General features: G+C 42.3%; 1 long non-coding RNA gene across 1 annotated transcript in view; it reads right to left on the reverse strand.

Annotated features, from left to right (window-relative positions):
* The window catches only part of LOC129392624 (uncharacterized), an 80,023-nt gene extending 67,027 nt beyond the window's left edge, over positions 1 to 12,996 (reverse strand). Inside the window, exon 1 of the long non-coding RNA XR_008618821.1 lies at positions 12,919 to 12,996. This is a non-coding gene — a long non-coding RNA (uncharacterized lncRNA). The remainder of the gene's footprint in view (positions 1 to 12,918) is intronic.
* Positions 12,997 to 16,385: the final 3,389 nt, after the last annotated feature.

Raw genomic sequence — 16,385 nt, forward strand, 5'->3', positions numbered from 1 at the left:
AAATGCAAATCAAAACTACAATGAGGTAACACCTCACACCAGTCAGAATGGCCATCATCAAAAAATCTACAAACAATAAATGCTGGAGAGGGTGTGGAGAAAAGGGAACCCTCTTGCACTGGTGGTGGGAAAGTAAATTGATACAGCCACTGTGGAGAACAGTACGGAGGTTACTTAGAAAACTAAAAATAGAACTACCATACAACCCAGCAATCCCACTACTGGGCATATACCCTGAGAAAACCATAATTCAAAAAGAGTCATGTACCACAATATTCATTGCAGCTCTATTTACAATAGCCAGGGCATGGAAGAAACCTAAGTGTCCATCAGCAGATGAATGGTAAAGAAGATGTGGCACATGTATACAATGGAATATTAGCCATAAAAAGAAATGAAGTTGAGTTATTCGTAGTGAGGTGGATGGACCTAGAGTCTGTCATATAGAGTGAAGTCAGAAAAAGAAAAACAAATACTGTATGTTAACACATATATATGGAATCTAAAGAAAAGAAAATGGTTCTGACGAACCTAGGGGCAGGACAGGAATAAAGACGCAGACATAGAGAATGGACTTGAGGACACGGGGAGGGTGAAGGGTAAGCTGGGATGAAGTGAGAGAGTGGCATGGACATATATACACTCCCAAATGTAAAATAGATAGCTAGTGGGAAGCAGCCGCATAGTACAGAGAGATTAGCTTGGTGCTTTGTGACCACCTAGAGGGGTGGGATAGGGAGGGTGGGAGGGAGAATCAAGAGGGAGGAGACATGGGGATGTATGTATATGTATGTCTAATTCAATTCTTTGTTATAAAGCAGAAACTAACACACCATTGTAAAGTAATTATACTCTAATAATGATGTTAAAAACAACAACAACAAAAACAAAGCCCCAATTACTATTTCAGTAAATCATGCTGCCACAATTAAATTAGTGTAATTATAGGTAATAATCTCTTCTGTAACACTTTTTATCACCTGTATATTCCAAAGTAAATTTGAAAAGGCCCTCTAGCTACCTATGATCTGAATCATCACACCTTCGTCAGCCCATCAGCATGCTGTCTTCAGTTTTTCTTTGATTAAGAATCGTCTTGGACTTCCCTGGTGGTGCAGTGGTTAAGAATCCTCCTGCCGGGGCTTCCCTGGTGGCGCAGTGGTTGCGCGTCCGCCTGCCGATGCAGGGGAACCGGGTTCGCGCCCCGGTATGGGAGGATCCCACGTGCCGCGGAGCGGCTGGGCCCGTGAGCCACACGGGTCCGAGCCCTGGTCCGGGAAGATCCCACATGCCACGGAGCTACTAACCCCATGTGCCACAATTACTGAGCCTGTGCCCTAGAGCGTGTGAGCCACAACTACTGAGCCCGCGTGCTGCAACTACTGAAGCCCACGTGCCTAGAGCCTGTTCTCCACAACAAGAGAAGCCACCACAATGAGAGGCCTGTGCACCACAATGAAGAGTTGCCCCTGCTCGCCGCAACTAGAGAAAGCCTGCACACAGCAACGAACACCCAACACAGCCAAAAATAAATAAATAAATTTTAAAATAAATAGATAACAACAACAACAAAAAAAAGAATGGTCTTGTCTGGAACTCTCTCTCCTACTAGACTGTTAGTTTCTTAAGGGCAGGGTCTGAGTTTTTGTAACAGGTCCCAGTAGAAAAGAGATGGCATATTGAAATTGTATAATTCAAAGAGGGTTTATTTACCAAGATGTGGGAAAGACACAGGGAACCTAAAGGTTAGTGTGGGAATCCAGAGCTAGCAGAAACCCAAGGTAATGAGAGAGGCTCAGGTAAATGGACCCCTGAAGGAAAGAATAGGAAAGAGTCAGTAGCTGGGCCAAGGTGACCACAGGGAGGGAGCCATGGAATGCCAATATCCTGGCCTCACTCTCCTCACAACAACTGGGTTCTCCACTGGTCAAAACCAACCAGAAACCAGAGGGCATCAGCACCGTTAATGTAATTCATACTGCTCAGCCTTGGGGCAAAGAATGAGGTAGCTCCTGTGGGCTCTAAATATTGTGAGTAGTTCTCTCAGGATCAACTCTAGTCTGTGCCCTCAAAAGTCTTAGAGTCTAGTGATAGAGAAGGAACCCAAACCGAGGTCTCTTCACCACAAGTCCAGAGCTTGCTCCATTCCCCTTTGCTGTACTGAATCCCCCTGATGATTCTGAACCCTACAAATACTTAATACTTAGTCTGAGATGTGCAATCCAACTCTTGATTGTAAGGTGTTTTGTAATTCACATGGGTTATGTTATTACCCCTAACTCGACTGTAAGGTCTGTGAGAACAAGACTTGTATCTTGTACCTTGCTAGTATATCTTATACTTCTAAACACAGTGTATTACCCACAGTGGGTGCCTGATACTTGTCAAATGAGTAAGTTATTGAAGGGATCTTAGAGTTTCCCTACAGATTTAAGCTACAAGAGTCAGGAGTGCACACTTTTTAATGAGAGCCATGCCCCACTCCTATAGAGATTCTCAAGAAGAGAACTACCTATATTCAGGTATAGCTTCCAACCTCCCTCCTCCCTTACCCCTTGTAACTAAAGCCCTAGAGGTAGTCCCAGACACACCCCAAGAACAGAAAGCTGATGCAGAGGCATGGAGTCATTCATTCATTTAATTATTCAATTAACACATAACTATTGAGGATCTCCCAGGTTCCAGGCACTGAGCTAAGTACTGGGAATATGGTAGCAAGTAAGACAGATATTAGACATACGAACTTACAAATTAATATAAAATTGAAAAGTGTGACAAGTGTAGTAAATATTTTTAAATGAAAGAAACAGTGGATTCAGAGATTAGCAAAGACGGGATATGGAGACATGTGTATGCATATGGCTGATTCGCTTTGTTGTGCAACAGAAACAGAGTATTGTGAAGCAATTATACTCCAATAAAGATCTATTTTAAAAAAAGAGAGAGAGAGAGATTAGCAAAGACATGGCTTAGGTGGTCAGTGCCTTGCCCACAGCCCCAGCTTACCCCAGAGGTCACCACACAGTTTTTTCCATGTGGATGGCTTTCTGCATTGTCTCTCTGCTTCAAAGCATTTTCTGGCCTCCAGGCTGCTCTGGGAGTTGGTGCCATAGGAGCAACCTTTACCTAGAGAGGCCTGAGAGCTGGTGGATAAATATGCTAACTTCCTCAGCCTTCAGGGACAACTCTGAGGCACGCTGCACATAGGGCCTGGGAACAGAGCCCCAGGTTCCACAGCAGTGACTTACTCATTACCCCACACTTGGCTGGCTTGGTTCCCTTCTCTCTACTGCTTTCTCACTCCCTTACTGGTACTTCCTGATGCTGCCCCCCAAATAAATAACTTGAATCCATATTTTTCTCTCAGGGTTTCCTTTTGGGGGAGCCAAAAGTAAGACCACAGAAAACTCACTTATATTAAGGTCAACGCCCACTTATACTGAGACCCCTCCAAAATGAGGGGTCTGTGACATCAGTTAAACATAGTCCGAGAAAGAGACAAGTCACTAAAATTTTGGAAGAGAGGTGAGTCAAAGGCTGGTGGTCCTTCTTTACGGGGTGTGGGGTGGGGGAGATGGGGAAGGGGAGGGGTAGCGGGAAGGGACAGAGGGAGTGATGGCGTGACAGCATAACGGGGCCAGCTGGCAGCCACAGGAAGAGGGAAACAATTGTTCCATTCTTACCACAGAAGGACAGAACTCGGTTCCCACCTCACAGTGACTTGGATTGTGCAAAGCTGAGATAAGGGCCTTATAATAGCAAGTGGTGCCCCATGTGGATTTCTTCACCAAACTCAAAGGACGGAAAAAAGGCACTGTGTGAACTACTGATTGAGTTGCTTAGAATTTATGTTTAATAACCCCTCCTCTCCTAATGTTAAACTTCAAGGAAAATACTATTTATTACTAAATAATGACTTCTCTAGTAGCCAAGATAACATCATTAAATCCTTGCCACCTAGCACAGAGAAAGAATAGGTGCTCAAAAATAGTTTGACAGACAAATGAATGAGTATGGAACGTGAGTTTTGGGGGAGTATTTCTTCCCTTCTGGTGTTTCTTCCTTCTTCCCGTTAACATAGCACTCCTGGTTCCTCCTGTCGTGTCACTCACTGTGCCCTGGGAGGTACTGAGTGGCCCATCCAAATGCTGCATTTGGAAGACAATCTGGAGAAGGTAGCCTAGCCCTTTTCGAGATCTCCTCTTTCTCTTCAAAGTAAGCCATCCACAGGTGCATGCATTGTCTCAGCTCCAGTACCTCTAGGACAGGGTGGACAGCTCAGCCTAGTCCTGGAGTTCAACCTCCACCTAAGGACAGTCACATTCTCTAACATAGGTTATTTGATTAATAGCAATACTGTGGTCCCTATCAATTCTTTCCTCTGACGTCTTAAAATTCAGTTGGTTTAACACCCAACATTATAGAAAGAGAATCACATGACTTTAATGGAACAGAATAATAGAGTGAAGAAAAGAGGCCTGAGTTCAGTTGGTCTTCCACTTACCAGCTGTTGTAAATTTGGGGTTTTACTTTACTTCTCTGGGTGGGGGGGTACTCAATTTCTTCACTGTTGCAAGAATTGGACAAGATGAATTCTGAAGTCCCTTTCATGAATCCATGAATATAGGATTCGCAGGGTCTTCTGCCTCTGGGAAGGTTTCCCTGTGCTACATGCTCTGGGTGAGATGTCCCTTCTCTGTGCAGCCCTGGCACCCTGTTCTGTCCCTCATGATAGCACTTACCACACTGCAACTGCTTGCATCCTCAGCTAGTAGTTGAGCACCAGGGCAGGCTTCATGCTTACCTTGTTCCCTGCAGTACCCCCAGCACCTGGTACACCTCATTGCAGGTGCTTAATAAATATTCACTGAAGTCATAAATGTGATATAATCTAAGGGAGCAGAGGGCCCCTGTGGTATAGTCAGCCACTCTCCCCTGGGTGACAGGAGAAGAAAAGCATCACAGTGGTGGATCTAGCCACATCTCTCATGCCTCACCACCTCCCTAAGGAATCTGGGAAGTAGATCCAACACTGGAGAGTAAGCCTGGATTTTGTATCTATTCTGAAGAAAAAAAAAAAAAACTTCCTATATTGTTTTGCAGATAAATCTGCTAATGCTGGGGAAATAGCAAGCCATCTTTAAGGGGAGAAGCGACCGTCTCTCCCATCAAGTCATCCATATTTATAGGCATCTGGGTTGGGGCTATTGCTGTGTGTGTGCTCAGATTCTCAGTGAGGCTTTCAGCAGTTGGAAAGCACAATAAACTCCTCTCCATTCCCATCTGCACAAGCCCATGCTGCAATCCTTCCCCCCTGCAAGTCCTACCTGCTGTCATGAGACTTCTCTCTGGAATTGGAGTAAATGAGCAAATCAACCCTGAGCACGCTTCAGGTGGCTCTGTGACCTTGCATTCCTCCTGTGACCTTTTCCATGTTGCTCTTTGCATGGGCAACTTCAGCCATTACATTAGCAACACACAATTACACCTTCAAGGTAGATTCAAGTTCAGGCTCTGCCAGGACATAAATACCTTAATGAGGTGACAGCCATGCAAAACTTCTGAGTGGTATAAATCAGGGCTCTGATAGATTGCAAAGATATGTTGGCAGGTTCATGCCCCAGCACAAAAAAAAGGAAAAGAGAGGAAGGAAAGGAGGGAGGAAGGGAGGGAGGGAAGGAAACAGGAGGGAAAGGAGGAAGAGAGCAAAAAGAAGGAAGGAGGAAAGGACCTTTCTATGATAATGCTCGTGGTAGTATGCAGCACAGTGTTTTTAAAAGTGATTTCTAATGTTTTTAATCCAACACTTGCACCCTCATCCCTGCTTCTTTGATTCTTCTGCTGGTTAAATTTCCTGCTGGCACACTCAGGGTTCAGCGCTCCTGTAGAGCACGCACTCCCAGATGACAGAACACACTTCAGCTCTAGCTTTTCCTTGCCTCTCTTGGTATCCTCCCAATATCCCTTGGCCCATGGGGTATGGAGGAGGGTGGAATCTACCGCACAGACTCCTAACTTCTGTCAGGGGTCTAAGGGAATAAATCTCTCATCCAGAGTCAGAGTGCTTGGGGGCCACTATCCAGTCTCCAACACCAGCCAGGAAAGGGGACTCCAGTGGTGGTACTCTAGCTATGAGGTGATAGAAGGACCCTCTCATCCCTGAACCTACTCATCCACACTCAGTGTTTGGCTCAGTTTTATGCTGGTGGCAGAAAAAAAAGGCTATTATTCAAAATGGCCCTGGCAACTCCCTCAAGTCCAAATATGTGCCAGATCCTGAGAGAGTAATGAGTAGTAGAACCCAGGGTCAGAGGTCAAAATAAAAGGAAATATCAATGGATCTGTGAGAAGCAGTCAGCCTGCAGTCATCCCCTGAGACTGCACTTCCTTTAATGGTTCAGTGGCCACTCTACAGGCATATATTTGCCTATCTTAAAGACATAACTGTCTGAAGTGATGTGACATTTCTAGTCCTGGCTATTTCCCTCACAACAGTCCCATCATCTCCCATGACCTTCAGAGTAGATGTCCCCATGATAATGAGAATAGAATGAGCAACCATCTTTTCCCAATTTACCCTGGGAATGGGAGGGACCCAGTGCAGTGCTGTTCAGTAGAAATGTCACCTAAATATGCAATTTTAAATTTTCTAGTAGCTACATTTTTAAAATGTAAAAACAGGTAAATTATTTTAATAATACATCTTATTTAAGCCAATATATCCAAAATATCATTTCATTTACAGCACCTTTCAATTTGGACTAGCCACATTTCAATTGCTGAACAGTCATATACACCTTCCTAGTGGCTACCATATTGAATAGCATAGTCCTGGTGGTATTCCAAGAAAGTTGCATTCTTTGGTGTTCCCCAATCATTCTAGAGATAACTGCTTCAGGTGTCTGAGCAAGTAAGGAAGGACCTCTGGGGAAACCAGAAGCACTAAGCATGGCTCACCAAAGGAGCCAGGAACAGCAAGTAAGGACATGTCAGTCTGACCCCGGATAGGAGGAATGATTCCCACTCCAGCGGAGGTGCTATTATGCTCCCCAAGGGATAAAGGTTTCCCAGGTTCCTCTATGCTTTAAAAGCTGGTCCCCAAAGCCAAAAATGCTGGGTCCTGGCTGCAAACTGATTTGGTGAAGGCTGTAACTAGTGGCTTGCAGATGTATCATGTTTGGCCTGAAGATTAATAGCCCACCTAGTCTTTTAAAAAATTGCCTACACTTAAAAATTGAGTGATTTTATTAAAAATCTAACTTTCCAAATTCTCTTGAAAAATCAGTAGACCTGGGAAAACTAGGCCCACATTTCCACATGTCAACACACTGCCTGAGCCAATATTCCTGCTGACTTCAGTTGGGTCGCCTGCTCTCCCATCACCACAGACTCCACCTCAACCTACTGTCTTCCCTATACAACAGCCAGGAGTCAATTGCTATTTATCATTGCAATTCCTCTCTTATTTATTTATAGAGAAGAGAGTAAAGTATCTCTTGCCCAAAGTGGGAAAACCAAGATTGACCAAATGGCCCACATGCTTTCTGAATCTTGCCTGCCTTTTTCATTGTGACCTTTTTCATTGTGACCTGCCCACAATACCACACAGAAGACAGATCCAACAGGTCCTTTTCCCACCTTAGTCCCTTCATATTTCTGAAAGTCTTTCTTTTTTTTTGTCTAAATGCACCAGCCCTTGCTTCCAGCAATGAAACTCCGTGGTGCTATGTGTCAAGCCCCTGAAACAGACAGGAAATTGAGCCCAAGATGCTCTTCACTCCTCCCAAACCAAAATGAAGGAAGAAGCTATGACCCTCACAGACAGGAGAAGGGAGTATTTACATCAAAAACACACAGACACAATGGTCACTTGGCCCCTCTGGCATCCTATTTACCTGGTAAAACTCAAATCCTATTGATAGCACTTAAAATAGAGTAAGTTTCCCCGTTTCATAGGCAGCACCTCACCTCTGCACCACAACCATCTGCACCACAACCATCCCAGTAGAGGCATCTAGGTCTGTACCTGTACTACTCCATCTCATTTATTTCCATATTTCTTTCCCTCAACTAATGTGTTAGCTCCTTGAGACCAAAGTCCAGGGCTTATTTATCTTAGCATCCTTTACATCCCTGGCACCTGACATAAAGTCACTCTTTGAAGACAAAGAGTAAAAAAAATAATAATAATAATAAGCAATAGGGAACAAATACAACAAACTTTGAGTCATTCAGTCCCCAAATTACAAGCTTGCTATATTGTTTCTTATTAGCTATGTGACCTTGAGCAAATAAAGACTTTCTAAGCTCAGTTTCCCAGTCTCTTGAAAATCCCAGATATTGTGCTTATTAGACCAAAGCTTCAAATATAAAATTTATAGCTTTAAAATCTTTATTAAAAAAGAAGAAATCTCAAGTCAGTAACCTAATTTCCACTTGTGTTCATGGATTGGAAGACTACTATTAAGATGGCAGTACTTCCCAAATTGATCTACAAATTTAACACAATCCCTATCAAAATCCTAGCTGGCTTTTTTGCAGAAACTGAAAATCTGATCCTAAAATTAATATAGATATGTAGGGAACACAAAATAACCAAAAAAAAATCTTGATAAAAATAGTGACTCACTTCTCAATTTCAAAACTTAATACAAACCTACAGCAATCAAGATATTGTAGTACTGGGGACTCCCCTGGTGGTGCAGTAGTTAGGAATCCACCTACCAATGCAGGGGACACGGGTTCGATTCCTGGTCCGGGAAGATCCCACATGCCACGGAGCAACTAAGCCCATTCGCCACAACTACTGAGCCTGTGCTCTAGAGCCTGCGAGCCACAACTACTGAGCCCATGTACCACAACAACTGAAGCCCGCGCGCCTAGAGCCTGTGCTCCACAACAAGAGAAAGCCACTGCAATGAGAAGCACGCGCACCACAACAAAGAGTAGCCCCAACTCACCGCAACTAGAGAAAGCCCATGCACAGCAATGAAGACCCAATGCAGCCAAAAATAAATAAATAAATTTTAAAAAAAGATACTGTAGTACTGTCAGAAGAACAGAAACAAATATATAGATTAATGGAATAGAACTGAGAATCCAGAAATAAACCATTTATGGTTAATTCTTTTTTTTTTTTTTTTTTTTGGCGGTATGCGGGCCTCTCACTGTTGTGGTCTCTCCCGTTGCGGAGCACAGGCTCCAGATGCACAGGCTCAACGGCCATGGCTCACGGGTCCAGCCACTCCGCAGCATGTGGGATCTTCCCGGACCGGGGCACGAACCCGTGTCCCCTGCATTGGCAGGCGGACTCTCAACCACTGCGCCATCAGGGAAGCCCAGTTAATTCATTTTTGACAAGGGGGCCAAGACAATTTAAAAGGGGGAAAGAACAGTCTTTTTCAACAGATGTGCTGGGACAATTAGATATCACATGCAAACAAATGAATTTGCACCTCTATCCCATACCATATACAAAAATTAACTTAAAATGAATTAAAAATCTAAATGTAATAGTCAAAATTATAAAGCTCTTAGAAGAAGACATATGTGTAAATCTTCGTGACCTTGGATTAGGCCATAGTTTCTTAGATATGACACCAAAAGCACAAGCAATCAAATAAAAAAATAGAGAAATTGGACTACATCAAAGTTTAAAACATCTGTGCTGCTAATGATACTGTACTATCAATAAAGTAAAAAGACAACAATCCACAGAATTGTAGAAAATATTTACAAATCGTATCTACTAAGGATCTAGTATTCAGAATACATAAAGAACATTTACAGTTCAACAGTATAAAGACAAATTACCTAATTTTAAAAGGTGAAAAGAATTTGCATAGATATTTCTACAAAGAAGATATATAAATGCCAATAAGCACATGAAAAGATGTTCAACATCATTAGCCATCAGGGAAATTCAAATAAAAACCACGAGATACCACTTCACATCCACTAAGATAATTATCTGAAAAAGTAATAATAGCAAGTGTTGGTGAAGATATAGAAAAATTGGAACTCTATACTGCTGGCAGGAAAATAAAATGGTACGGCTACTTTGGAAAACAGTTTGACACTTCCTCAAAAATTTAAACATAAACATCAGATGACAGAGCAATTCCTAGATACATGTCCACACAAAAACTTGTATATGAATATTCCTAAGAGTATTATTCATAATACCCCCAAAATGAAACAAATCAGATATCCATCACTGATGAATGGATAAACAAAATGTGGAGTATCTGTCAATGGATGATTATTCAGCAATAAAAAGGAATAAAGTACTGATGCATGTTACAACATGGATGAGCCTGGAATACTTTATGCTAAGTGAAAGAAGTCTGTAACAAAGAGGACCACATATTGTATGATTCCATTTATATGAAATGTCCACAACAGGCAAATCTATAGAAACAGAGAATAGATTAGCAGTTGCCCAGAGATTGGGGGATGGGGGGAATAGGTAGTGACTTCTAGTTGGGTTTATTTTGGGGGTCATTAAAATGTTCTGGAATTAGACAGTGGTGATAGGTGTACAACTGTGAATGTACTGATACTAAAAACCACTTTTAAAAGGTACGTTTTATGGCAAGTAAATTATATCTTAAGAAAAGAAAAAGATAAGGCCTTTGGGCCATGTGCCATTCAGCTACTTATCTTTTTTGTCATAATCTATTCCTGGCCAACTAGAAACAACTGGCCACATGAGGAAAAACAGTTATCTGGTATTATGTCCTCAACTTTCCAACCTTCCCCCCACCATTTCCTACTTCTATGAAATTGAGCCATAATGTGTATTCTTCCCAAAGATTTCCCCAATCCAATTATTAAAACCCATATCCAACCTAAAAAATTTCCTCCCATTATCATAATATGTCCTCCTTTCCAAGGCCAACCTATCCACGGTGCCCTTGACCACACCCACTCCAGGCTCTAAAGTCTTGCTATATCCCCAAACCTTCTCATTTCATATGTCCCACTTCCCCCTTTCTGGTATCTCTCTCTTTCCTGTTATCCTGGAAATATGTTCACATGGCTCCAGTCCTTAAGAGGAAACCTTCCCTGATACTGGGTCCATTTCCATTTACTATACCATCTTTTCCCTCTCTTTTTAGGTAAACTTCTCAAAGAGTGGTCATAGTTATTCTGTCACCTTCAACTTACTCCACTCTGGTTCCCACTCCCATCCTTCCTCTACTGAACCAACTCTATAATCACTAGATGACTTCCTGACTCAAATACCTTAGGTAGTTTGGAATAACTTTTTTTTTTCCTATACTCTACTGCATATGGTACGGATGATTACTCTCTATTCCTTGATTTCTAGGAGACCACACACTCCTAGTTCTTCTCCTGTCTTTCTAAAGATTCTTTCAGGGCCTCCTTTCAGGACTCTTTTTACTCCAGCGCAATGCTTCAGTATTGGTGTACTCAGGGTTCTTCCCAAATGCTCTACTCTTTATACCCCACTTTTCTCCTTAGATAATATCATTTTAACTACATGTTGATGACTACTAAATGTCTCTCTCCAACCCAGACCTCTCTATCAAGCCACAAATTTATATATCCAACTGCCTGATGGATGGGCCTATCTGTCCAGTCATCCCTCATGTACCTTAAATTTACCATGCCCGCCAAAAAACTCATCATCTTAGTTGGTCATTTACCTTCACTAGTCACACAAGCCAAAAAAATTTAGACTCTTTTATCTTTTTCCCCCCACAACCAGGCACCAACACTACAAATTTTACCTGCAAAATATTTCTCTAATCTCTTTGTCTCTTTAAACTTAGGCTTCTCATCAAGAGCCCCTTAACTGGTTTCCTTCCCTCCAAGTGTGTCTTTCTCAAACCCATTCTCTATATAGCTGCTAGTATATCTTTCAAAACATTCTCCTGCTTTATACATTTCATGGATGACCTACAGGATGAAGTCAAAAACCCAAGAGAAGTCCATAGCTAAAAGGACTCCTCCCATCATCAAGATTCCTTCCAGTATCCTATCACTTTCCAGTGAGATTTTTCATTTTCATTCTAGAATCCTGAACCTGCTTGTAATTCATCTCTAGTCCCCAACCCTCAACAAACACACACATACACATACATACATACCTATACACACACACACACACACACCATTCTCTATATCTCAGAGGTAAAAACAAGCATATATTTCCTTTCCTCCCCATCACTTCCTGGATAATTCCTACTCATCCAGTAAGTAGCCTCTCAGGGTTTATATCCTCAAGGTAGAAGACCCTTCCAGATCCTCCACACCTGACATACTCTTAGATGAGTTAAGGACTTCCACTCTATGCTCTTTAATGCCTCATACATATATCACTCATTATATTTACTATATTGTATTTTAATATTCTGTGTCTCTCCTACTAGTTTGCAAACTCCATGAAGGGAGAGTCCATGTCTTTGTCATCAAAACTCCCTGCACAGGGCCTGACACAAGGAAGCACCCAATAAGTAGTGTGTAGACTGAAGGAATGAACACTGCTATAACTAGTTATACAGCTATGCACAGCCTTGACTAGACCAAACAAATGAACAAGCAAACAAAAGGAATTCATTGGTTGGGGTAATAAGCTTCAAAGTCCAATGTAAGCTTCAGGTCCAGCTAGATCCAGGTGCTCAGAAATCATACCAGGAAGCTGTCTATAGTACTCTTGAGGCTCAGAACAACTTTTTTCTCAATATTTGAGCAAGACTTCTGGACCTGACATTTAATGGGTCAAACTGACTTCCCCTTCCCAGAACCAATCATCAAGGCTCTCTCTGTTTAGAAGGCCCGGGTTGTATCCCCACTTCTAGAGCAGGGGGTTAAGGTCAGTCTCTCCCAAAAATAACACTGGTAAGAGTGGGGGAAGGATGGTTAACAAAAGGAAAATTGATGTTTTCTTACCAGAAGAGGGTAAATGAAGCCTGGACAGTCAAAAACAGTAGTCATTCATGACAGGATCTCTTAGCTTGTCAGCTCATAAGGACAATGTTTGTCCTTCCTCTGTAGTTGCCTGCAGATCCTGCAAGCTGCTGCATGCACAGTGGCAACATATGCCAGGCTGTTGACTGACTGAGGGGTGAGTCATTATAGACAGCACCAGCAGCAAATGAGTCTGTCTGCACATGTGCAAGGCAAGCGTCACAGAGCAGGTGAAGGCTCTGGCTGGGAAACATTTTGCTTTGCAGGGCGCTGAGTATTTATTTGGATTAATGGCTTTCCAGGTTGCCAAATTTCAAATGTAAATCAAATATTTATTGGTGATAGATGGCAAAGAGAAAAAGTATACTTTGAGGATAATCATTCATGTATTCCCACTCATCTGTCATTGGAGTAGCTGACTTTCAATCCCATAAACTGGGGACCCAAGTGATAATAATATTTATAATTCCTCACACTTATACAGTGCTTTAGCATTTGCAAAGTATTCCCATATGCTATTCATTTTGGCTTTAAGTCACACACCTGTGCAAGTGAGATTTGTTATCCCCATTTTACAGATGGGGAATATGAGACTCCAAGTGTTAAGTGATTTATCTATAGGTGACAGGTCAGGGATTAGAATCCACGCTGCCTGATACCAAAGCCATAGCTCTCACCAAAATACCACACTGCCTTCTCACCCCCTTTACTGCTGTCCCCGTAAAGCATAGCAATAATGTTAGCTGAGGATTTTTCAAGTAGCCATGCCCTTTCATACACATACATATTTCATACACATTTTTACAACAACCTGTGAGATGAATATTATCCATATTTTTTTGATAAGGGCTTCCAGATCAAGGATTGTGACTATGAGTAGACTAGAGAGGTGAGTCAGAGATAGAAGGAACTACTTGACCAGATACTGTTTTCCTCAAAAATCCTTTACTGTGTCCCGCTTCCCTTGAGAGATCCAGACAAATGACAAGTCCTGACTATTTCTGATCATTAATCAAATGCACAGCACGATCATTACAGAAACTTTCCTCCTTCAGCATTCTCTCAAAATGAATCTGTTCTTTCTTCTCAGTTTAAGTCCTCAACCATCATTCTTACAGATAATTGTCTATTTGTACAAACCACATTTCTGGTCTTTTAAAATTTTCATCAGTCTTGCAGATGATGGGCCCCCACTTCACACGTGTATCTGACCTTCCTGAATCCTTCAGTGTCAGCCAACAGCTTTTTCTTGACCCACTTAAGTTTCCTTTTACATGTCAAGTGTCTTATCTGAAGATCTGTTTAACCTCACAGAGAATTCGATATGAGTTCTTTGCTCGTGATAATGGCCAATCATCTTCCACAATCATGAAATGAAGCACTTCTTTTCACTGTGGCTGCAGGGCCAGGCTAACTCGATAACCTTAGATACACTACAGCTATTTAAGATTAGCCTTGTTGCTACACGGCTCTACCATTCCTGAGTCAACATGTGACAAGGAAGTCATTCTCCATACTTCATATCATGTGTTATGCTAGCTTTTTATATCACAGAATGCTGGGGTTGGAAAGGCACAATCATAATCCAAACTTTCCTATCTTTAGATGAATAAACTAAGATCCTTGAAGTAGCCAATATAAAATTTGTCTGAAGAGTAAGAATAAGTCCTCCTATACCAAGCTAACAGACAGGATCCTTCTTCCTTAGGTTTTCTTGGAAAATATAGTGATATCTTGATCTATTCTGAACTCTAGATCCCCCTGTCTTGTACATTCTCACACTAATTTCTTCTTTACTGGCATTGTAATCTGTTTTAACAAGATATATACTCAGTGATGTTCTCTTCCATTTTAATGTGGTAGAAAGAGCTCTAGGCCTGGACTCACCAGATCTGCGTTCTAGTCCTGGCTCCACCACATCTGACCTTGGGGGTACCAGAAAGCCTCTATGAGTCTCCTCCTTCTGATATATAAAACAGGGTAACACACCAGTCATCATGGGAGTGACGGTGCCCACCACCACTTCCGGATGAGTGCTACAGACTGAGGGAGGAAGACAACATATCTAAGAATTTGTTCAGGCCAAATTATTATTTTTAAAGATTATTAAATGATTATTACATCATTATTAAATTATTAATATTATAATTTAATATTATTATTAAAAAAGAAAATGGCCAAGGTCTTTGACCATCTTTCTCTTTAGAGCAATGGGCCTGGGACATACGAGAGGATGAATAAAGAACAACTGATGAAGCACTCTCTCTGCTCCTGGCAGCACAATCTATGCAGATGATATTGCAGAAATGATGATGTTTCTTTTTCCTTTATACCACTGTCTCAGAGAAATACTGTGTGTCTTTGTGATATGTCTGTGTGTGTGTGCATGCACATGCACAGGTTTGAGGACAAGGAATAAAGAAGGGGCCTACCGTCACAGTGATGGAGGGATTTCCAGTGGGCATCAGACCTTGGAGTGCCAAAGCCAACCCTGGTCTACCCCATCCAAGTATCTCCTCCCCATCCCATTTATGCTGTTACAGATCAAGTCCCTGGTTTGAGGTATAGTGAAAAGAGTAGATTCTGGGACGAGATCAACCTCTGTGATACAGGTTATGAGTTTTAAGTTTTCAAAAGGTGGAGGTTTTATATGTTGGATAACGGAAAAAGTCTCTCAGAAAGGGAGTGAAAAAGAAACCTCAAGCACAGGAGGCGAGACTAGGTATCAGGTGTACCCGAGGCGGGGCGGGGGGGGTCCCAGTGAAGAGTTTAATTATTAGGTTACGTTTTCTTCCCCTTGGACTATGGAAAAAGTCAAAGCAAGCATTGGTTCACCTTTTTTCCTCTAATAATGTAATTACCTTAATTTATCGCCACCAGCCATTCAGCTCTGTATGGAGGTGGAATGGAGGATGGAAGATGCAGGGCAGTGTAGAGATGTGTGGCCTTCCCCAAGTCTACCCTCTGCTGAGGTCCACAGGGCTGTCCCATCATCACTCTATGTGGGATGGCAGTCCCTGCGTTCCAGGTGGTAACAGCAGTGAGGTGAGGAGGACTCATGATGGAGCTCTGAGGCATGAAGGCACTTGTATCACAGAGAAGTGGATGCCAATGTGCACTTTAGTAGCGGCTATGACCCTTGAATGGGTAGAGCCTGACAGGTAACAGGCATATGACAATGGTCTCTGAACTACTAAGACCACGCTGGTAAGAAAGATGATCAGCGTTGCAAGACTGTCCTCTCTGTGGCTCCTACTCTTCCCCAGGCCTCCTGTGGTACAATCTAATTGTCAGAGAGTAGCCACCTGCTCCCAGCACCTATCCACAGTCCCTGCACCCAAAGGTTCTAAAGGATGCACTCCTGGTCCCCAGCAGGAAGGAACAAACGTGATAACGTAGGTCACTTCCAAATTTTCCCATACCAGTCACTGGGCATGGCCAGAGAACTT

The sequence above is a fragment of the Physeter macrocephalus genome, chromosome 12 (assembly GCF_002837175.3).
Source record: "Physeter macrocephalus isolate SW-GA chromosome 12, ASM283717v5, whole genome shotgun sequence".
Lineage (NCBI taxonomy): Eukaryota > Metazoa > Chordata > Mammalia > Artiodactyla > Physeteridae > Physeter > Physeter macrocephalus.